Raw genomic sequence first — 23,226 nt, forward strand, 5'->3', positions numbered from 1 at the left:
TGGGGCACAGCTTTATAAGGAGCATCTATGGGGCCATAATGAACGGTGCAGAGCATTATATATGGCACAGCTTTATATGGAGCATCTATGGGGCCATAATGAACGATGCAGAGCATTATATATGGCACAGCTTTATATGGAGCATCTATGGGGCAATAATGAACGGTGCAGAGCATTATATATGGCACAGCTTTATATGGGGCAACAATGAACGGTGCAGAGCATTATATGTGGCACAGCTTTATATGGAGCATCTTATGGGGCAATAATGAACAGTATGGAGCGTTATATGTGGCACAGCTTTATATGGAGCATCTTATGGGGCAATAATGAACAGTATGGAGCGTTATATGTGGCACAGCTTTATATGGAGCATCTTATGGGGCAATAATGAACGATATGGAGCATCTATTTTTATTTTTGAAATTCACCGGTAGCTGCTGCATTTTCCACCCTAGGCTTATACGCGAGTTAATAAGTTTTCCCAGTTTTTTGTGGCAAAATTAGGGGGTCGGCTTATACTCGGGTCAGCTTATACTCGAGTATATACGGTACCTATAGGAAAAGCAGGGGAATATTAAACAATTACATTCAGTAGGCCCACAGTGGCAATACTACGTACGTAGATAATAAAGGTAATAAGATCCTGGCAGCATTTAACTTAATAATCAAGAACAGTCAACACAACTAAGAAAAGAAAATAAACTAGGCACTCCTTATATCACTCTGTCTATAGGGGAAACCATCACTGGACAAAGTGTAAGGTATAGTGGTATCTCTGGATATGCAAGATTCAAGCCCCCGCATGTGACAAAGTACGGTATGTGTATCTATTCAATATAAAAACAAAAGTGGGCGGTGTAAAGAAATGTCTCGATTCGGGGTGTAGTTGAAGCTATTAAAGTACCTCTTCCCTGGTGGCAAAGGATATGGTGGAATCTTCAAAGGCAATTTGGAGGTGGGCAGGATAAGTCATCGAGTATGTGATGCCTCTGTCCTTCATTTACTTTTTATGCCCATATACTGAGCGCTCTGCTTTTGCAGTTCCACTGAAAAATCTGGAAAAATAGAAATCGTTGAGTTGTTGTACTTAATGGGACCTTTTTACCTGGCCAACCATAAGGTTGCAATTCAGCAGCTTAGCAAGCAATGGCCCAGGAGGGGCACCTGGAGGAGGGGGTCTTTGCTGGGACTATGAGCCCTTTCTACTGCAAATACTGGGGAGAATTCATCTCCCAAAGTGGATTTTAGCCAATTTTCCAGGAAGATTTCAGGCTGAGGGCCGATTGTGCGCTCTGGTAGACCTACAGTATAATCCGAATGTTGTTCCTCCTCATCCGATTTTCCAGGTCATCAGCTTTTTGGCGTCAAGCATTTATAGATCCAGCAACTTTTGTCAATGTTGCGGCCATAGGGGGTATTTTATTTTGCAAGTCTGACACAATTGACTCAACACGGTTCCTCATAGCCTGCATCTTCTGGCAGAGTAGGCCCACTTCAGAATCAACTTTCTCTATTTTCCCCTTCATAGAAGCTTTACAAGTGTATACAGCTGGTAAAAGTTGTCATTTCTTCATGTCCCCCTCCCTCCTCACTCATCATCAGACATTTGGCCCTTACATTGGTCAGATGTTTTGGTAGTTCAGAGTACTGTTCCTTTTGGTGACTGGGTGGTTTCCGCAGGATCTCCTCTAGCAAAGTCTTTCAGCTTATCAGCTATATTGGAATTCTTCCCCCAACTCATCTCAGCAGGTAGTATATGCGGGTTATATTTTAGGAAGATGGATGCTTTTTATTCTGATAGTAAATTGTGCAGTGACACCAACCAATATAATATGCAAGGTAGTGAAGTCTCAAGTAATTCTCTATTAGTTAGTCAACACTGCCACCTGGTGTTGCTACTGAATAAAGCAGCAAAGTTTCCTTTATATAATTATGTGCTAACTTCACAAATAAAAAAAGATTTCAAAATTGCTTTATACGATTTCCAGCAGATTAAATAAAATGTTCCAATCTCCTTTGCCGGATGTATGGCAGCAAATATGTAGCAAAACTATGTCCACAATACTTCAGGGTATTCACCTCACCCCTAAGGTCCCAAAATGGCTGCTGTTATTCCTCTGCTTATCCATATATATAATTGTCTAAGGGGTACTTCCATCTGTCTGTCTTTCTGTCTGTCGGCAACTTCCGTCACGGAAATCCTGCGTCGCTGATTGGTCTCACCAGCTGCCTGTCATGGCTGCCGCGACCAATCAGCGACAGGCACAGTCCGATTAGTCCCTCCCTACTCCCCTGCAGTCAGTGCCCGGCGTCTGCATACTCCCGAGTCCCCTCCACTCACCGCTCACACAGGGTTAATGCCAGCGGTAACGGGCCGCGGGTACCGCACTCCGTAACCGCTGCTATTAACCCTGTGTGACCAAGTTTTTACTATTGACGTTGCCTATGCCGCATCAATAGTAAAAAGATCTAACGTTAAAAATAATAATAAAAAAAATCTGCTATTCTCACCTTCTGTAGTGCGACGATGCGCTCCCGGTTGCCGCCATCTTCCGTTCCCAGAGATGCTTTGCGAAATTACCCAGAAGACTTAGCGGTCTCGCGAGACCGCTAAGTCATCTGAGTAATTTCGTAATGCATACTGGGAACGGAAGATGGCGGCAGCCGCGCGCATAGGGACAGCTTCGCTGGATCCCAGCGGGTGAGTATATAACTATTTTTTATTTTAATTATCTTTTTTAACACAGATATGTGCCCATACTGCTATATACTACGTGGGCAGTGTTATATAGCGCGTGAGCTGCGTTATATACAGCGTGGCTGCAATATACTACGTGAGCAGTGTTATATACCGCGTGGGCTGCGTTATATACTATGTGGCCAGAGTTATATACTATATGGGCAGTGTTATATACCGCGTGGGCAGTGTTATATACTATTTGGGCTGTGTTATATACTGCGTGGCCTGTATTAACGCAGCGGGTATTCTACAATATGTAGATCTAGTTATTTATAAAACCCTCAGGGAGGCAGTTTGGGCCCGTCCTATCTGGTACTCACACCACCACACTCCCAAAGCAGGCAGTCACAGCCGAGTCCTCTGAAGGGAGACCGCCACTTTCCAGGTACCACTGGCAGCGCCTGTCCACAGAGCCGCCGGCGAGGATCTCAAAATGGCCGCTGCTCCTTCTGAAACTTTCCTTAACAGGATTCCACGGGTTGTACCAGACCGGAGCACACTCTGCAGCAGTTCCTCTGAAGCCAAGCAGTTACTGCCCCTCTGGAGCCATGGTTTGAGCCACAAAGTGACGTCAGGTAAGTATAGGAGAATGTGCAGGATGGCGGGAGCTCAGCACCGATGCATCACCACAACCAATGATCTTGGATGTACCTATACGTCCAAGGTCGTTAAGGGCATGAAAATTCATAGTTACAAAGTTGTGAAATATCTTCACAAATAAAAGTAAAAAATATTGTCCTTAAATTACCACAAACATTAAAGGGAACCTGTCACATCATTTTGATGCTATAAGATGCGGCCACTGCCTTTCGGAGCTTATCTACAGCATTCTGTAATGCTGTAGATAAGCCTCCGATGTATCTTGAAGGAAAAGAAAAACAAGTTTTATTATTCTCACTCAGGGGCGGTCAATCTGATGGGTGTCGCAGGTCCCGGGTCATCTTCATGTGATGACGTCCTCTTCTTTTCTTCCTGCCGCGGCTCCTGCGCAGGCATACTTTAGCTGTCCTGTTGGGGGCAGAGCAAAGTACTGCAGTGCGCAGGCGCTGGGCCTCTCTGACCTTTCCCGGCGCCTGCCCACTGCAGTACTTTCTTCTCCCCTCAACAGGACAGCTAAAGTACGCCTGCGCAGGAGCCGCGGCGGGAAGAAAAGAAGAGGACGTCATTGTATGAAGATGACCCGGGACCTGCGACATCCATCAGATTGACCGCCCCTGAGTGAGAATAATAAAACTTGTTTATCTTATCCTTCAGGTTACATCGGGGGCTTATCTACAGCATTACAGAATGCTGTAGATAAGCTCCGAAAGGCAGTGGCCGTATCTTAAGGTACTGTCACATTTAGCGGCGCTGCAGCGATCTAGACATCGATCCCGATCACTGCAGCGTCACTGTGTAGTCGCTGGAGAGCTGTCACACAGCTCTCCAGCGACCAACTATGCGAAGTCCACTGGTAACCAGGGTAAACATCGGGTTACTAAGCGCAGGGCCGCGCTTAGTAACCCGATGTTTACCCTGGTTACCAGTGCTAATGTAAAAAAAAACAAACACTACATACTTACATTCCGGTGTCTGTCGCGTCCCTCGGCGTTCTGCTTTCCTGCACTGACTGTGAGCGCCGGCTGGCCGTAAAGCACAGCGGTGACGTCACCGCTGTAATCTGCTTTACGGCTGGCCGGCGCTGACAGTGCAGGGAAGCAGAACGCCGAGGGACGCGACAGACACCGGAATGTATGTATTTTTTTTTTTTTTTACATTTACACTGGTAACCAGGGTAAACAGCGGGTTACTAAGCGCGGCCCTGCGCTTAGTAACCCGATGTTTACCCTGGTTACCAGTGAAGACATCGCTGAATCGGCGTCACACACGCCGATTCAGCGATGTCTGCAGGAGATCCAGCGACGAAATAAAGTTCTGGACTTTCTGCTACGACCAACGATGGCACAGCAGGATCCAGATCGCTGCTGCCTGTCAAACACAACGATATCGCTATCCAGGACGCTGCAACGTCACGTATCGCTAGCGATATCGTTGTGAAGTTGGTCAGTGTGAAGGTACCTTTATAGCAGCACAACAAGACGACAGGTTCCCTTTAAGTATAATGTGTCACAACAAAATAGTCTCAGAATCACTGGGATCGAAGCGTTCCACAGTTATTACCTCATAAAGTGACACTGGCCAGAACTATAAAAATTTGTACTAGTCATGAAGGTGAAAAGCACCTTGACAACCAGCACAGCAGAGTCCTTTATAAGCTGAGGCCCCTGATCATGTGACCCCTGACCCCTCCCCTCCTGTGACCTCATCACAGGTCCTGTGTGCACAGAACAGCCATATATGTGGTGTGCGGCTCTGCAGGTGGAGGTAGGTGCTGGAGATTCCCCATTACTGGGTGGGGGCAGTAACCCCTCCATTCCCGGAGATAGTGCCCCCAGCTCTGCCATGTGTATATGTACAGTAATAGAACGCTGGCTGTGCTCATGTATACAGGGGAGGGCGCTCTGGTTTGGGGACAGATGACGCTTTCTCTCTGGGGTGGAGATTTAGAGAGGACGGTGCTCTCTTTGGAGCGCTGCACCCGCTGACGCTGCAGGAGCTCAGAGTGCACACGGTGTCAGTGCAGTCAGGCTCTCACCCCCTCTCCTGTTTGCTGCACCTGCACTGACACCGTGTGAGCTCTGGGCTCCAAAGCGAGCATGGATTGGTCAGTCACACCAAGGAGTGTGGAGGACGGTAATTGTTGTGGGGGCAGAATGGTCCCTAATTTACATATGTAATAGAACATACAATGAGGAGCAAAAGGGGTAACCGTGTTTTGAACCATTCACCACAGCTTCTAGCTAGTGATGAGCGAGCTTGCTTGGTAATACTTTGATATCACTCAAGTATCTGGGTGCTCGGCATTAGCCAGTGCTGAGAGGTTGTCCACTACTTTCAATTAACCCCCCAATGTATCCCCCCGTTTTTGCCTGTGAGCGGCGCTATTCTGGTTGCTGAGTCCGGGTCACGTGACCCCAGGCTGCAGCCGCCGCTCATTTCCGCTGACATCACGTCAATTTCCAGACTCTCGAAATTGACGTGACGTCAGCAGCAGGCGTGACCAGCCCCCACAGTCAGCAGTCACTCATCAAGAGTGACTGGGCTGTGGGCGGGGCTACCTGCAGGGCTGTGCTGGGGGTGGGCGGGGCTGTGCTGCTGTCGCTGGGGGTCTGCGCGCCGATGTCTGCCCGCCGGCATGTGTGTGCCGGCGCTGTGTGTGTGTGTGCGCAGGCATCGTCCAATGGGACTACAAGTCCCATCGGGCTCTGCCTGCTACACTGACAGTGAGTGACACATTAGCCAATGATGAGACAGTAGTAGTCCCATCATCCGGCTAATGTGTTGAATGTAAAAAAAAAACAAACATACATACATACAACATGCACCATGCAACGACATGCACCATGCGACATGCATGCACCATGTGACGACATGCTACATGAACCATGCGACGACATGCACCATGCGACGACATGCACCATGCGATGACATGCTGCATGCACCATGTGACGACATGTACCATGCGACAACATGCACCATGTGACGACATGCACCATGCGACGACATGCGACATTCACCATGCGAAATGCACCATGCGGCGACATGCACCATGCGACGACATGCACCATGCGACGACATGCGACATACAGTACATACATACATACTACAGACATACAGTACATATAGCATAGAGTAAATACTCACCATCACTTGTCACTTTGTTCCCCGAAGCCATTGTCACCTGTAAATAATATTAAAATAATAAACAAACAATATACTCTCTGTCCGCAGAAATCCAATTAAAACGAGTGTCCCACGACGATCTCCCGTGGAGAGCAGCGACATCAGCTGATGCGACCACTCTCCAGGGCTCCAGGAACACAATGATGGAAGGTATCCTTCCATCATGTATTCCTCACAAAGTATTCTTCAAAAAGTTAACACGTCACTCCTCTTATGCTTCGGTGCCTGAAACAGGGGTTACCACACCCTTATAATACAATGTAAAAAATGTAACGGCACTCAAAATGTATATGCTTGAAGAAGAAATTCTTTTATTGAGGATGCAAATTCCAGAATATCACTGTGATATTCTGGAATTTGCATCCTCAATAAAAGAATTTCTTCTTCAAGCATATACATTTTGAGTGCCGTTACATTTTTTACATTCCTCACAAGGTATTCCTATGCCCCTGTGAGAAAATAGTCCCTAGTCTCACTATTGGCATTGCTGGGTGAAACATTTTCCCACGCAGCAATTGCCATAAAGTGAGACCAGTGAACTAGAGTAACCTCAGTGGCCGGGGCCAATATCTGTAGCCTGCTATGAATACCAGCCCGCAGCTGTCTGCGTAGCCTTTCTGGCTATAAAATATAGGGGGACCCCACGTCATTTTTTTTGGGGGGTCCCCCTATGTTAATAGCCAGTAAAGGCTACGCAGACAGCTGCGGGCTGGTATTCATAGCAGGCTACAGATATTGGCCCCGTCCGTCAGCTTTCCCCCTCTGGCACAGAAAATTGCGCGAGAGCCCACGCCGTTTTTTTCCGCTTTTTTTTTTTTCTTTTTAAATTCAACGCTCATTAAGGCCTCTTTCACTCTTGCGTCGGTACGGGTCCATCGCTATGCGTCGGGCCGAACGTACCGACGCACGTTGTGAAATTTATGCACGACGTGGGCAGCGGATGCAGTTTTTCAACGCATCCGCTGCCCATTCTGAACTGCGGGGAGGAGGGGTCAGAGTTTCTGCCGCGCATGCGCGGTAGAAAATGGCGGGCGAGACGGCCAAAAAATTTTTCAATTGAACGTTTTTTCGTGCCGACGGTCCGCCAAAACACGACGGATCCGTAGCACGACGGAGGCGATGTCTGGCCATCCATCACGATCCGTCGCTAATACAAGTCTATGGGTAAAACTCATCCTGCGAGCACATTTGCAGGATCCGTTTTTTTGCACCGGATCGTTTTTTTCCGCCAGATCCGTTTATTTCAACCGGATCCGTTTTTTTCCGCCGGATCTATTTTTTTCCACCGGATGTTTTTTTTTCCCGCCAGATCTCTTTTTTTTCTCATAGAGTTGTATTAGCGCCGGATTGCGCCTGGTGGCCACACGTTTAATCCGTTTTTGCAGGATCCGTTAAAAAAGCTGTTTCCGCCGGACGGAAAACACATACAGAGGAACGGTTTTTCGGTACGTCGAAAAAATGCACAGCGACTGATCTAGCAAAAAACGGATGAAACGTGTGGCCATCAGACGCACTCCGGCGCTAATACAACTCTATGAGAAAAAAACGGATCTGGCGGGAAAAAACGATCAGGTGGAAAAAAACGGATACGGCGGAAAAAAAAGATCCAGCGAAAAAAAACGGATCCTGCGAATGTGTTCGCAGGATGCGTTTTGTACCCATAGACTTGTATTAGCAACGGATCCGTCGTGTTTTGGCGGACGCGACGCACAAAAAAAGTTCAATGTAACTTTTTTTGTGCGACGTGTCTGCCATTTCCGACCGCGCATGCGTGACTGGAACTCCGCCCCCTCCTCCACGCTCATCACAATGGGCAGCGGATGCGTTGTAAAACTGCATCCACTGCCCACGTTGTGCTAAATTTAGCATAACGTCCGTCGGTACGTCTGGCCGAACGTTTGCGACGGCCCCGTACCGACGCAAGTGTGAAAGTAGCCTTACATCTGAATTTGCTGAGTATAATGCAGCCACCCCAGAGTATAATGTAACACCCCAAATAATATAATGCAGCCCCCATAGAGTATGATGCAATCACCCCTCATAGAATATAAATATAATACAGCCCCCCATAGAATATAATGTAGCCCCGAATAGAATAGAATGCAGCCCACCTCCCCATAGAATATAATGCAGCCCCATCAAAGAGTATGATGCAATCATCCCTCATAAAATCTAATACAGCCCCCCATAGAATATAATGCAGCCCACCTCCCCATAATATATAATGTAGCCCCCATTGAATATAATGTAGCCCCCATAGAATATAATGCAGCCCCCCATAGTATATGACAGCCTCCCCTGTTATGAAAGGCAATTCAGAATCACAATGGACATGGAGGTCAGAGCACATACAGTGAACTGACAATAACCCAAAATAATAGAACGAGCTCTGAGACGTGGGAACTCTGCAGACCGCAATCCCTAAGCCTATCAAACCACACCAAAGGTAGCCGTGGAGCGCTCCTGACCAGAACCTAGGCGCCTCGTCACAGCCTGAGAAACTAGCTAATCCTGAAGATAGAAAAATAAGCCTACCTTGCCTCAGAGAAATTCCCCAAAGGAAAAGGCAGCCCCCCACATATAATGACTGTGAGTAAGATGAAAACACAAACATAGAGATGAAACAGATTTAGCAAAGTGAGGCCCGACTAGCTGAACAGAACGAGGATAGGGAAGATAACTTTGCGGTCAGCACAAAAACCTATAAAAAACCACGCAGAGGGGACAAAAAGACCCTCCGCACCGACTAACGGTACGGAGGTGGTCCCTCTGCGTCTCAGAGCTTCCAGCAGGCGAGAAAAACCAATAAAGCAAGCTGGACAGAAAAATAGCAACAAAATAACATAAGCAAAACTTAGCTTTGCAGAGCAGCAGGCCACAGGAATGATCCAGGGAAAAAACAAGTCCCACACTGAAACATTGACAGGAAGCATAGATCAAAGCATCAGGTGGAGTTAAGTAGAGAAGAAGCTAACGAGCTCACCAGATCACCTGAGGGAGGAAACTCAGAAGCAGCAGTACCACTTTCCTCCACAAACGGAAGATCCCAGAGAGAATCAGCCGAAGTACCACTTGTGACCACAGGAGTGAACTCTGCCACAGAATTCACAACACTCCCCCATTAAATATAATATACCCCCCATAGTATTTAAGACAGCCTCCCCATAGAATAGAATATACCCCCGCAATAGTATATAACACAGCCACATAGTATATAGCACGGCCTCCCCCATAGAATATAATATACCTCCCATAGTATATATCAAAGCCCGCATATAATATAGCACAACTTGCATAGTATATAGCAGAGCCTGCATAATATAGCACAGCCCGCGTAGTAGTATACAGCACAGCCCGCGTAGTAGTATACAGCACAGCCCGTGTAGTAGTATACAGCACAGCCCGGGTCGTAGTATATACAGCACAGCCCGCGTAGTAGTACTGGTATATACAGCACAGCCCGCGTAGTAGTATACACAGCACAGCCCACACAGTGATATATACACAGCACAGCCCACACAGTGGTATATACAGCACAACCCACACAGTGGTATATACACAGCACAGCCCACACAGTGGTATATACACAGCACATCCCACACAGTGGTATACACAGCACAACCCACACAGTGGTATATACACAGCACAGCCCACACAGTGGTATATACACAGCACAGCCCACACAGTGGTATATACAGCACAACCCACATCTCATCCCCCCGATAATGGCTCCACAGTCCAGTAAAAAAAAAAAAAACACTCTCCTCACCTTTCCTCTTGCCCGCGCTGCTCCTGTCTCGGCGGCTGCAGTCTGCCCGGGACACAGCAGGCGTGCGATGATATGACGTCATCACGCACCCGCAGTGTCAGAGGCAGAGCGGGGAATGATGGGAGAGGGAGCGTCAGCGGACGTGCTCTCCTCCATCATTGCATTGAACTATACCGGTGTCATAGATGCCGGTATAGTTGAATGCGGCGGCGGCACTGGCGGGAGTAGGGGGGAAAGAGTGCAGCGGCCCACTACTGGCATCGGCCCTTCTGGCATTTGCCAGAAGTGCCCGATGGCCAGTCCGGCCCTGGTCACTGCCCACACACTTCCCTCCTGAACTGTAGCGTTTCTTGGACCCACATCCGCAACAAAACTGCAGATATTTTTTACATCTCAATGAAAGTCTAAGGCTGGAGTCACACTACAGCGAGATACGGCCGAGTCTCGCAGGTTAAAGGGAACCTGTCACCCCGAAAATCGCGGGTGAGGTAAGCCCACCGGCATCAGGGGCTTATCTACAGCATTCTGTAATGCTGTAGATAAGCCCCCGATGTTACCTGAAAGAGGAGAAAAAGACGTTAGCTTATACTCACCCAGGGGCGGTCCCGCTGCTGGTCAGGTCAAACGGGCGTCTCCGGTCCGCTGCAGCGCCTCCCATCTTCATTACAAGACGTCCTCTTCTGATCTTCAGCCACGGCCGGGCCTCTGACCTTTCCGGCGCCTGCGCACTGCAGTACTATCCTCTGCCCTCAACAGGGCAGAGCAAAGTACGCCTGCGCCGGAGCCGTGGCTGAAGATCAGAAGAGGACATCTTGTAATAAAGATGGGAGGCGCCGCAGCGGACCGGAGACACCCATCCGACCTGACCAGCAGCGGGACCGCCCCTGGGTGAGTATAAGCTAACGTCTTTTTCTCCTCTTTCGGTAACATCAGGGGCTTATCTACAGCATTTCAGAATGCTTCAGATAAGCCCCTGATGCCGGTGGGCTTACCTCACCCGCGATTTTCAGGACGACAGGTTCCCTTTAAATACAAGCTCTGGCACCGGCACTCCGGAGCGGAGCGTGCGGCTCCATGTATTGCTATGCGGCCGCACGCTCCGCTCCGGAGTGCCGGTGCCAGAGCTTGGTTTTAACCTGCGAGACTCGGCCGTATCTCGCTGTGTGTGATCCCGGCCTAAGGGTGCAGAAACGCTGCAGTTCGGCACAAAAGAAGTGACATGCTGCGGAGAGAAAAAAAAGCTGCGTTTCGGTGCGGCCTTTTCCGCAGCATGTGCACAACAAGTCTGCGGCTCCCATAGACTTACATTGGTTGTGCACTACACTGCGGATTTGATGCAATTCCGTACGGCAAGAAACACTGCGATCTGCAATCAAATCCGCAACGTGTGCACACAGTCTTAACATTTAGTGAACCTCGCAAAAAGGCAAGCAAAAAACAAGTGTGGGATTGCACTTTTTTTGCAATTTCATTGCACTTTGAATTTTTTTTACATTTTCTGTTACACGATATGGTAAAACCAATGGTGTCGTTCAAAAGTAGAACTTGTCCCGCAAAAGATAAGCCCTCACATGGCCATAGTGACCGAAACATTATGGCTCTGGAAAGAAAGGGAGCGATAAACGAAAAAAGCTCCAGGCGTGAAGGGGTTTAGAAACATGGATATGGACATATCTATGGAAATAGATATATAGATATATACTGTATGTATCTATCTATCCCATATCTATCTAATTCTATCTATCTGTCTGTCTGTGTCTATCTATCTATCTAATATCTATCTAATATCTATGTAATATCTATCTATCTATCTATCTATCCCATATCTATCTAATTCTATCTATCTATCTATCCCATATCTATTTATCTAATATCTATCCCATATCTATCTATCTATCTATCTATCTATCTATCTATCTATCTATCTCTGTGTGTAATGGAGTGTAGGTTGGACAAATGTAAAAGAAGAGTTGGACGGAAATGACACCACAAATCTTTTTGGAGGGAGGGGTTTGGGTGTGTTTTTGGAGTGGGTGTGGTAGGTTCGAGCTTAGTGGCAGTGCAAAGCATCATGGAACTTGTAGTATTAGAGCACAATAACTCAGGAGAAAGGAAGTTGTCGATTAACCCCATGAGAGCTGAATCCAGCACTGAAGATGTGCTGCTACAGCATGATAACAGGTAAAATTGCTAAAATAAACACAGTAGATGTTTTCAGTGGCACATAATATCAAGATTTATGAAAAAAAAAAAACCTTTATAGTAGTGGACAACTTCTTTAATGCTCGTATCCCCGCCCTGCATGTTTGGCACCTCTTCCTCAGCCAATAAACATGCGGGGATTGTCTGCTAGCTACTGATTGTAATGCTGTTGCCGTCATGGTGGTGGCATTACCTCATCAGAGGTTATAAAAGGTCCGGCACAACCACGCTCGGCTCACTGATGCCATTGCACAGTTCAGGAACAGGTGTGATTGGAGGGAGAGAGTAGTTGTACAGGCCTGTGTGTGCACAGTTTCAGGAATCTGAGTCCCCTAGTGTTGATACTGGTGCTGATGCTGAACCACCATACGAAAAGTCCTTCTTAGGCTGGTTTCACATTTGCGGTTGTGTCCGCAGCGTTTCTACTGCATATATCCGCATGCGTTGTGTATTCCTATATTTAACATTAGGGACGCATGCGTTTTTAATTGTTCGCGTTTTGCCGCGTTTGAGTATGCATGCGTCGTTTGCGGCTTGGCGCGGAAATGCAACATGTAGTAATTTTTAGAGGCGTCAATTTACTGCCTGAAAACGCATGCGGTCGATTGCGCAAGGTTTGCGACAAAAAAAAAAATTGCTGTCTATATGAACGCATGCGTTCACAAGCACATGCATTTGGTTGCGTTCGTGAACGCATGCGTTTCAAGTGAAAAAAACATGTCTAGACACTGATAAGCCACCCCCCACATAGTAGGTGATAAAGGGAGGTAGTGGACATTTGCAGGTCACTACTCAGCAGACACTGAAGCAGACAAGACACAGGCTACATCTTGGAGGAAAACAAGACACTGAACAATGTGAGTATATCCTAGCCAATGCCTATTTTCTGTCTCTACATGTCCTAATTTCTTGCATTTCTTTCCACATGCATCAGAATGTCTTCTTCTTCTTCTTCTGATGAGGAGCAACGCCCTGGCATGGCCTTCCATACCGCCACCACCACGATGCAGCAGGACCCTGGCATAACCTTCCGTACCGCCACCACCACCACGATGCAGCAGGACCCTGGCATGGCATTCCGTACCGCCACCACCACGATGCAGCAGGACCCTAGCATGGCCTTCCGTACCGCCACCACCACGATGCAGCAGGATCCTGGCATGGCCGTCCTTTCTACGAGCGCTATGGACTCTGGCATGGCTGCCCATTCTACGAGCACAATGGACCCTGGCATGGCCTTCCGCTCTACAAGCACTATGGACTGTGATATGGCTGCCCGCTCTATGAGCACAATGGACCCTGGCATGGCCTTCCGCTCTACAAGCACTATGGACTCTGGCATGGCTGCACGCTCTACAAGCGCTATGGACTCTGGCATGGCTGCACGCTCTACAAGCGCTATGGACTCTGGCATGGCTGCACACTCTACGAGCACAATGGACCCTGGCATGGCCTTCGGCTCTACAAGCACTATGGACTGTGATATGGCTGCCCGCTCTATGAGCACAATGGACCCTGGCATGGCCTTCAGTTCTACAAGCACTATGGACTCTGGCATGGCTGCACGCTCTACAAGCGCTATGGACTCTGGCATGGCTGCACGCTCTACGAGCACTATGGACTCTGGCATGGCTGCACGCTCCACGAGCACTATGGACTCTGGCATAGCTGCACGCTCTACGAGCACTATGGACTCTGGCATGGCTGCACGCTCTACAAGCACTATGAACTCTGGCATGGCTGCACACTCTACGAGCACTATGGACTCTGGCATAGCTGCACGCTCTACAAACGCTATGGACTCTGGCATGGCTGCACACTCTACGAGCACTATGGACTCTGGCATAGCTGCACGCTCTACAAACGCTATGGACTCTGGCATGGCTGCACGCTCTACGAGCGCTATGGAATCTGGCATGGCTGCAAGCTCTACGAGCACTATGGACTCTGGCATGGCTGCACGCTCTACAAGCGCTATGAACTCTGGCATGGCTACACACTCTACGAGCACTATGGACTCTGGCATGGCTGCACGCTCTACAAGCGCTATGGACTCTGGCATGGCTGCACTCTCTACGAGCGCTATGGAGTCTGGCATGGCTGCACTCTCTACGAGCGCTATGGACTCTGGCATGGCTGCATGCTCTACGAGCACTATGGACTCTGACACAGTGCAGCCGGACTCTGACAGGTCCCCCACCACCACTCCATGCCATATGAGCCCACCAAGGCTTCCCAGAACACGGCAAACCCCCCAAAAAACAGATGACTCTTAGTATTCCTACCCCTTCACCTTCCAATGTGTCTGTAATGTCAGGTTTGTCTCGCCCTTCCAGTGCGTCTCAAGCCTCTCATGTGTCAAACCCCATCCCCGAACTTCCAGACCCCACTAGTTTCATTGCCCCTTCTCCTGTCACTTCTGCGTCGTCCACGGTTAGCCAGGCCTCAGTGCTTCACACCCAACGTTTACATCACTCTACCCCAAGCCGGCGCAGTTAAATAAATTTTTTGGTTGTTACAAAATAAATACAATTTGATTTGCCCCAATTATGTTTGGTTTATTGTGTCTATCGCGCCGGCAACACACACCGTGCACCAAATAAGAAACTTCGTCACACACTAAATTTTTGGGCCACATCATATCTCCAGTAGTTATAAAAAAGACTGCAGCTTTGTGTGTCTTTAGTATAAAGATACGAGGTGGGCCAAAAAATAATAGATGTATTATCTCCATAATCTCTTCTTTCTGCTTAGTCTGTGACTAGTGTTGCAGTCTGAAGAGAAAATGGCGGAAATACAGGGCAGAACTCTACTGAACAGGTCAGGTGTCAAAAAACTCATTAGTTAGGACACCTGACCTGGTGAGTAGAGAACTGCCTTGTATAACCTCCATTTTCTCTTCTGTGTACATAATTTATTACACACAAATTGAAGGGACGATGGTGGTCACACACAGCATATCTATGCTTACCTGCACAGGTGTCAAAAATAGTGAATTCATGAGGCTGTTATATGTGCATCATGAATTCATTATTTCTGACACGCTTAAATCCAGGTTGAAATAAAAGCTCTCCATGCGAAGATCCATCATGACACAGGATACAGGAGCAAAATCTGAAGATTACAGCTGTTCAGGGGTCTATATAAAGAAATACCATAATACACGCCCTCTGTAGTTCCATTGGCGGTGTCTGGTTATCTTGATTTTTCTCTTGAGAAATTTCTCATCATGCGCACCAAAAACGCAAACGCAGAAAAAACGCATATGAACGCGTACAAACGCGGTGTTTTTTTAAACCGCATGCGTTACCACATGCGTCTAAAAAACACCGCGTTTGTACGCGTTTATATGCGTTTTTTCCACCACTTGCGGATGCTGATTAAATGCTGCGGTTTTAAACGCAAATGTGAAACCAGCCTAAGGCTGCCGTCACGCTAGCAGTATTTGGTCAGTATTTTCCATCAGTATTTGTAAGCCAAAACCAGGAGTGAAACAATTAGAGGAAAAGTATAATAGAAACATATGCACCACTTCTGCATTTATCACCCACTCCTGGTTTTGGCTTACAAATACTGATGAAAAATACTGACCAAATACTGCTAGTGTGACGGCAGCCTAAGGACGATCATTGTGCTTTGATGTTTCTATGAGAAACATTGTGCATTTAGGAACAGCTGCTGGAGCAGGGAGAATGGCTGAATATAGCCTCCAGGCAGGGCTTAGGGCATTGCAGTCAGTTGCTAAATATATAGCTGCTGCAGGTGACCACAATATGTTTGTTTGTTTTTTGTCCAAAAATTTACTTTTGTCATCCATACAGTTTAATCTGATTCCTGTGAAATTACTGTGATTTTAAATTAAAAAAATGCTTTCCCTGTTGCAGGTGACCAATTTTTTGTTAAATTATTAACTCCTTCACGACATGCGCCGTACTAGTACAGTGCATGTCGTGTCTCCCCCTTTGATGTGGGCTCCGGCGCTGAGCCCACATCAAAGTTGCGACATGTCAGCTGTTTTGTACAGCTGACATGTGCGCGCAATAGCGGCAGGTGGAGTCGCGATCCACCCACCGCTATTAATTAGTTAAATGCCACTGTCAAACGTTGACAGTGGCATTTAACTACCACTTCTGGCCAACCGGCCGGAAATGCACACATCGCCGACCGCTGTCATGTGACATTGGGTCAGTGATGTGTCGGCATAACAACCAGAGGTCTCCTTGAGACCTCTATGATTGTTGATGTCGGATTGCTGTCAGTGCCACCCTGTGGTCGGCACTCATAGCAATGCAGGGATTCAGCTACATAGGAGCGATCTGAGCATCACTTCTATGTAGCAGAGCCGATCAGGCTATGCCAGTTTCTAGCCTCCCATGGAGGCTATTGAAGCATGGCAAAAGTTTAAAAAAAAAAGTTTTAAAAAAATATGAAAAAGTTTAAATCACTCCCCTTTCGCCCCATTCAAAATAAGACACTAAAAAAATCAAACATGCACATATTTGGTATCGCCGCATTCAGAATCGCCCGATCTATCAATAAAAAAAGGATTAACCTGATCGCTAAACGGTGTAGCGAGAAAAAAATTAAAAACTCCAGACCTACATTTTTTGGGTCGCCGCCACATTGCATTAAAATGCAATAACGGGCGATCAAAAGAATGTATCTGAACAAAAGTGGTATGATTAAAAACGTCAGCTCGGCACGCAAAAAATAAGCCCTCACCCGACCCGAGATCCCGAAAAATGGAAACGCTACGGGTATCAGAAAATTGTGCAATTTTTATTTATGTTTTTTAGCAAAGTTTGGAATTTTTTTCACCACTTAGATAAAAAATAACCTAGACATGTTTGGTGTCTATGAACTCATAATGACATGGAGAATCATATTGACCGGTCAGTTTTAGCATTTAGTGAACCTAGCAAAAAAGCCAAACTAAAAACAAGTGTGGGATTGCACTTTCTTTGCAATTTTACCACACTTGGAATTTTTTCCCGTTTTCTAGTACAAGACATGGTAAAACTAATGGTGTCGTTCAAAAGCACAACTCGTCCTGCAAAAAATAAGCCCTCACATGGCCATATTGATGGAAAAATAAAAAAGTTATGGCTCTGGAAAGGAGGGGAGCAAAAAACGAAAATGCAAAAACTAAAAAAGGCTGCGTCTTGAAGGAGTTAAAATTATTTTCAATGAATAACGGAAACAGAGACCTAGCAATTATAAAATGCCTATGATGTACAGTAAGAGACGGGGAAGTAGAAATGCTAACGATGTTGCGCACAGACAGCAAGAACGTGATGGGGGTTTGACTACGCCTATTGCTGTAGCACAAAGCTACACGCTCATCCATGGCACATAGGTTCCTGTCCCACTTTGCAAGAAGGCACAGTACACCATTTTTGAAGCTAGACCAATGCAAACAGGTGGTCAGCTGGATAGCAGATGATGCTTCCAGCATGCTTGCCAGCACCACCCAGTCTTCCTCATGGTCCAGTCTCACTAGCCAAAAATCTGGATCACTTAATCCTCAACCTGATCTTCCTTTCTCCCACCATGTCAAGTCCCGGGAGACCAGTGATTACACATTAGGACACTCCGAGGAGATCTTTACATCATCATTTCTTGATTGTGGCTAGACATGAATGAATTTCAATGTTTGGTTCAGCTCACGATTGCCGAATTTGCATTATTCGCAGATTTAATCACCGAATATAGCCGTGCTGGAGTCCTGGGCTCAAATCCCACCACGGACAACATCTGCAAGTAGTTTGTATGTTCTTCCCGTGTTTGCGTGTTTCCTCCGGGTACTCCGGTTTCCTCCCTCATTACAAAGACACACTGATAGGGAATTTAGTTTGTGAGCCCCATCAGGGACAGCGATGATAATGTATATAAGGCGCTGTCAAATATGTTAGCGCTATATAAAAAAAAATAAAGATTATAAAATAAAGATGATAAAAGATCAAAAAATGTCACCTGCCCAAAAATGGTAAAAATATAAATGTCAGCTCGCCCCACAAAAAACAAGCTCTCACATGACTCTTTTGGCCGAAATATGTAAAAATTATAGCTCTCAAAATATGGTGATGTAAAAACTAGATTTTGCAATAAAAATCGTCTTTTAGTGTGTGACAGCTGTCAAACATAAAAACCCGATATAAATCTGGTATCACTGTAATCGCACCGAGCCGAAGAATAAAGTCGCCTAATCACTTATACTGCATGAGGAATGGCGTAAAAAAGAAATAAAACCAATTCTTCACCTGCTGTTGATTTTTTTTTTTTTTTCATTCTGCCTCCCAAAGATCGCAGTAAGGCTCGGTGCACTTTTATTCAGCGCTCAGTGCTGAGCGCTTACACCGGGGTGTCTCTGTAAATCTCTGAAATTCATGATTCAGACAGAACCTCTGGCAGAAGATTCCCTATAATGAGGCAGATGGAGGCACTGTGGGCGCCATAGGACCTGTGATCCGGCAGTGTCCATCTTTTTAGGATTGCATAATAGTGCCGTCGGCCACAGTTTTGTGAACTTCTGAAAAAAGGGAACCACGGAACAGAGGCCAGATGGAGTCCAGAATAACTCTGCTGCCTCACTATAGAGGATGGATCCATCGGGGGTTTTATCTGAATCCCGTAACTCATACATTTAGATGGAAACCGCAAAGTACCGTATTTTTCGGACTATAAGACGCACCATACCATAAGACGCACCCCAAATTTGGGGTGAAAATTGCAGAAAAAAAGATTTTTTTATAAGATGGGGGTCCGTCTTATTGTCCGAATTTAAGATCTCTTACCTGAGGGCAGGCAGTGGCAGAGCAGGGTCACAGGAGGCATGGTGGTGGCAGAGGTGAGGTGATGCTGAGGTGCGATGGGCGGAACGGCGTGCACCTGAGCAGGGTCCCATCCTGCTTAGGTGGGCGACTCCATGGCCTGGTGTCCATGGGGAGGTTGCGGCAGTGCTGTGGCGGCGGCAGGTGTGCAGTCACATCCTCAGATGGCGGCAGCCAGGTTCCCTTCCACATTTGAGGTGACGCCACGGCAGTATTGAAGGAGAGCAGCAGAGCTGGGTGAGTCACGGTTTTCCCGGTGGCAGCGGGCTTACTGGCATTGTGGCGGTGACAGAGGTGCAGGGATGATGTGGCATGGTGACCGGTATGGCGTGAGCAGGGTCCCGTCCACATTTGAGGTGAATCCGCGGCCCGGTATTGAAGGAGAGCAGCAGAGCTGGGTGAGTTACGATTTTCCTGGTGGCGGCGGCCATCTTTCTGAGGCAGCACATGCGCAGATGGAGATCGCGGCGGCCATTTTCCTGAAGCCGAGATCTCAATCTGCGAACTCTGCTTCAGGAAAATGGCCGCCGCGATCTCCATTTGCGCACGCGCGGCCTCCCGCGGCCATTTTCCTGAAGCCCCAGGAAGCAGAAAACTCAATCTGCGCACGCGCGGCCTCAGGAAGATGGCCGCCGCCACCGGGAAAACCGTAACTCACCCAGCTCTGCTGCTCACCTTCAATACCGGGCCACGGATTCACCTCAAATGTGGACGGGACCCTGCTCACGCCATACCGGTCACCGCGCCACATCATCCCCGCACCTCTGTCGCCGCCACACTGCCGGTAAGCCTATGTTCCAACTATAAGACGCACCCCCCATTTTCCTCACAATTTTGGGGGGGAAAAAGTGCGTCTTATAGTCGGAAAAATACGGTAAGTGCTCAGCGTAGAGCGCCGGAAAAATGTGATTCCTAACGTTACACTCAATCCACAAAAAAAGCACGTCCCCACTCAGATCTGTCATGTGTTAGTGGAAATATAGAGGGCTTCCACGTTGCTGGTAGTACAAAGGCTCTGGAAAAGCGAAATGTCTCCTCACCTGCCAAAAGAAATTCAGCAAATTCTCCGCTCTCAAATCCAAATTTAGCGGCCACATGTTTGGCATTTCTGTAGTGATGACAGCCCGCCTAATTTACAGGTGCGTGTCTCCAAAAGCATGAGCTGGGCATAATGTACTGGTCACTACAGCATACTGGTCACTACAGCGTACTGGACACTACAACAGCAGTTTGCAATTTTCACTCTGCAACATCCACTGCTCCCTGTCCCAAAGGGGTCTAGTTTCCAAAATGGTGTCACTTGTGGGGGGTTTCCACTGTTTAGGTACACCAGGGTCTCTCCAAACACGACATGGCAACTGCTAATTATTCCAGCATTTTTTACATTAAAAAAATGGCGCTCCTTCCCTTCCAAGCACTGCCATGTGCCTAAACAGTAGATTTCCCCCACATATGGGGTATCAGCATGCTCAGGAGAAATTGCACAACAAAATGTATGGTCCATTCTCTCTCAAAAGTAAAAACAAAATAGGTATGAAGGAAAATTTTTGTGAAAGAAAAGCAAATTTTTTTCTTTCCACATTCCAAAAATTCCTGTGAAGCACCTGAAAGGTTAATAAACTTATTGAATGCAGTTTTGAGCACCTTCAGGGGTGCAGTTTTTAGAATGATCTCATTTCTGGGCATTTTGTCATATAGGCCCCTCAATGTCACTTCAAGTGTGAGGTGGTTGTTTAAAAAAAATGGTTTTGCAAATTTTGTTGTAAAAATGAGAAATCACTGGTCAACTTTTAACCCTTCTAACTTCCTAACGAAAAAAAATGTTTCCAAAATTGTGCTGATGTAGACATGTGGGAAATGTTACTTATTAAATATTTTGTTCGATATGACTCTCTGATTAAGGGTATAAAAATTAAAAGTTTGAAAATTGCTACATTTTTAAATTTTTCACCAAATTTCCATTTTTTTCACAAATAAACGCAAGTTAAATCGAAGAAATTTTACTGTTATCGTAAACTACAATATGTGAAGTAAAAACATTCTCATGATCACCAGGATCCCTTGAAGGGTTCTAGAGTTATGACCTCATAAAGTGACAGTGGTCAGAATTGTAAAAATTGGCCTGGTTATTTAGGTGAAAACAGGCTTTGTCTCAAAGGGGTTAAAAAAAATAATTAAAGAATGGTGTGGGGTCCCCCCCATTTTTGACAACCAGCCTTGCAAAAGCAGACAGCTTGGGGCTGGTATTCTCAGGCTGGTAAGGGGCCATGGATATTGGCCCCCCCAGCCTAAAATTAGCCACCTGCAGCTGCCCAGAAAAGGCACATCTATTAGATGCACCAATTCTGTCACTTTGCCCAGCTCTTCCCACTTGCCCTGTAGCGGTGGCAAGTGGGGTTCATATTTGTGGGGTTGTTGTCACCTTTGTATTGTCCCGTGACATGAAGCCCATGGATTACTAATGAGATACCTATCCATTACTAATCCTATAGTCAGTATCGTAGCTACCGGGGGGGCAGAGGGGGCCATCGCCCTGGGCCCGGTGCTCAAAGAAGGCCCATCCGGAGCTACGCTACTACTGCTGCGTGCCGATACAGTTGCCTTCTGCGGCAGAGCAGGGAGAATCTATCTCCCTGCTCTGCCGCCCGCTATGGGGCCGCTGAGCAGGCCGGGGGGGGACCCGATTTCAGTAGTAGGCCTCCCGCCCGTCACCGCACTGATGAGGGAAGGAGCTCCTACGCTGCGCTCCTTCTCCCATCATCCCCCTGTCAGCGTCTGGTGTCGCCGACACCGACGCTGACAGTGGCCGCGATTACGTCACCACCCAGGCGCCCGCTGTCAGAAGATGAGCGGGAGGTCGGAGCATCGCTGGAACAAGGAGGAAGAGCGGTGAGTATTTATTTTTTTATAGGGGCTGCCTTATACTTCAGGATCTGCCTATAAGAGTGCTGTCTTAAACTTCAGGATCTGCCTAAAGCGGGGCTGCCTTATACTTGTAACAACTCTGCTGGCATCACTGCATGGCCTCCCATCCCCCACCTGCATGACACTCAAACTCACTTACTTCACTGGGCCTTGTGGTGACTTCTCTCTGCTGCCAGCTCCATGCTGTGTGCCTCATGTCTGCTGTTTGCTCTGTGCATGCTCTGTCTGTGTGTATAGGGGGGCGGCGCCGCCAACTCCTGTTTCTTATAGAGACTGTGTGCACCTTGCTAAGGTGTCCCTGGCCAATCGCCATGAGGCTTCCTGTATTTAAGACATCCCCACCCATTGGTGGGGGCCTGTGCAACTTACTCCCTCAGTCAGTTCTTAGCTGCTGAGGTGCCAGGCCCTATCTCGTTAACTCTCATGTCTGCCACCCAGGGGGGCATTGTATCCTGGTCTGTGTCCTGTGTAGCCACCCAGCGGGGCTTCGTACCTTGGCCTATGTCCGCCACCCAGAGGGGCATCGTACCCTGGCTTGTGTCCATGTCTCTGTGTCTTGTCTCGTTCCTGACTCTGTCTTAGTTTAGTCCTATTCCGGTGTCCGTTTATATCCCTGTCTTGGTTTGCCTTTTCTGCTGTGCGTACTCTGTGTCTTGCTCTGTATTCTCACTCTGCTCTCAGCTCTGCACTCTGTGGCTTTGCTATCAGCTCTGCTCTCTTTAGCTTTGCTCTGTTCTCTGACTTTGCTCTGCACTCTGTGGCCAGGCACTGCTCAGCTCTCGCTCTGCGGCTCCGCTTCTTGTGGTCCTACCTTGCTCCACTCCTTGCGGTCCTACCTTGCTATGCTTCTTGTGGTTTTACCTGGCTCCGCTCCTTGCGGTTCTACTTCTCCAGCTCTTGGCTCCGCCTCCAGCTCTTGGCTCTGCCTCCTGCATTTCTGCACTTGGCTCCGCCTCCAGCTCTTGGCTCCGCCT

At 47.5% G+C, this 23,226-nt stretch overlaps 1 protein-coding gene across 1 annotated transcript in view; it reads left to right on the top strand.

Annotated features, from left to right (window-relative positions):
• The first annotated feature begins 5,056 nt into the window (after positions 1 to 5,056).
• Positions 5,057 to 23,226, top strand: part of LOC138663907 (zinc finger protein 135-like) — a 68,481-nt gene continuing 50,311 nt past the window's right edge. Inside the window, exon 1 of the mRNA XM_069750273.1 lies at positions 5,057 to 5,107. The gene's annotated coding sequence lies outside the window, so the exon portion shown is untranslated. The remainder of the gene's footprint in view (positions 5,108 to 23,226) is intronic.

The sequence above is a fragment of the Ranitomeya imitator genome, chromosome 2 (genome assembly GCF_032444005.1).
Source record: "Ranitomeya imitator isolate aRanImi1 chromosome 2, aRanImi1.pri, whole genome shotgun sequence".
In the NCBI taxonomy this organism is placed as follows: Eukaryota; Metazoa; Chordata; class Amphibia; order Anura; family Dendrobatidae; genus Ranitomeya; species Ranitomeya imitator.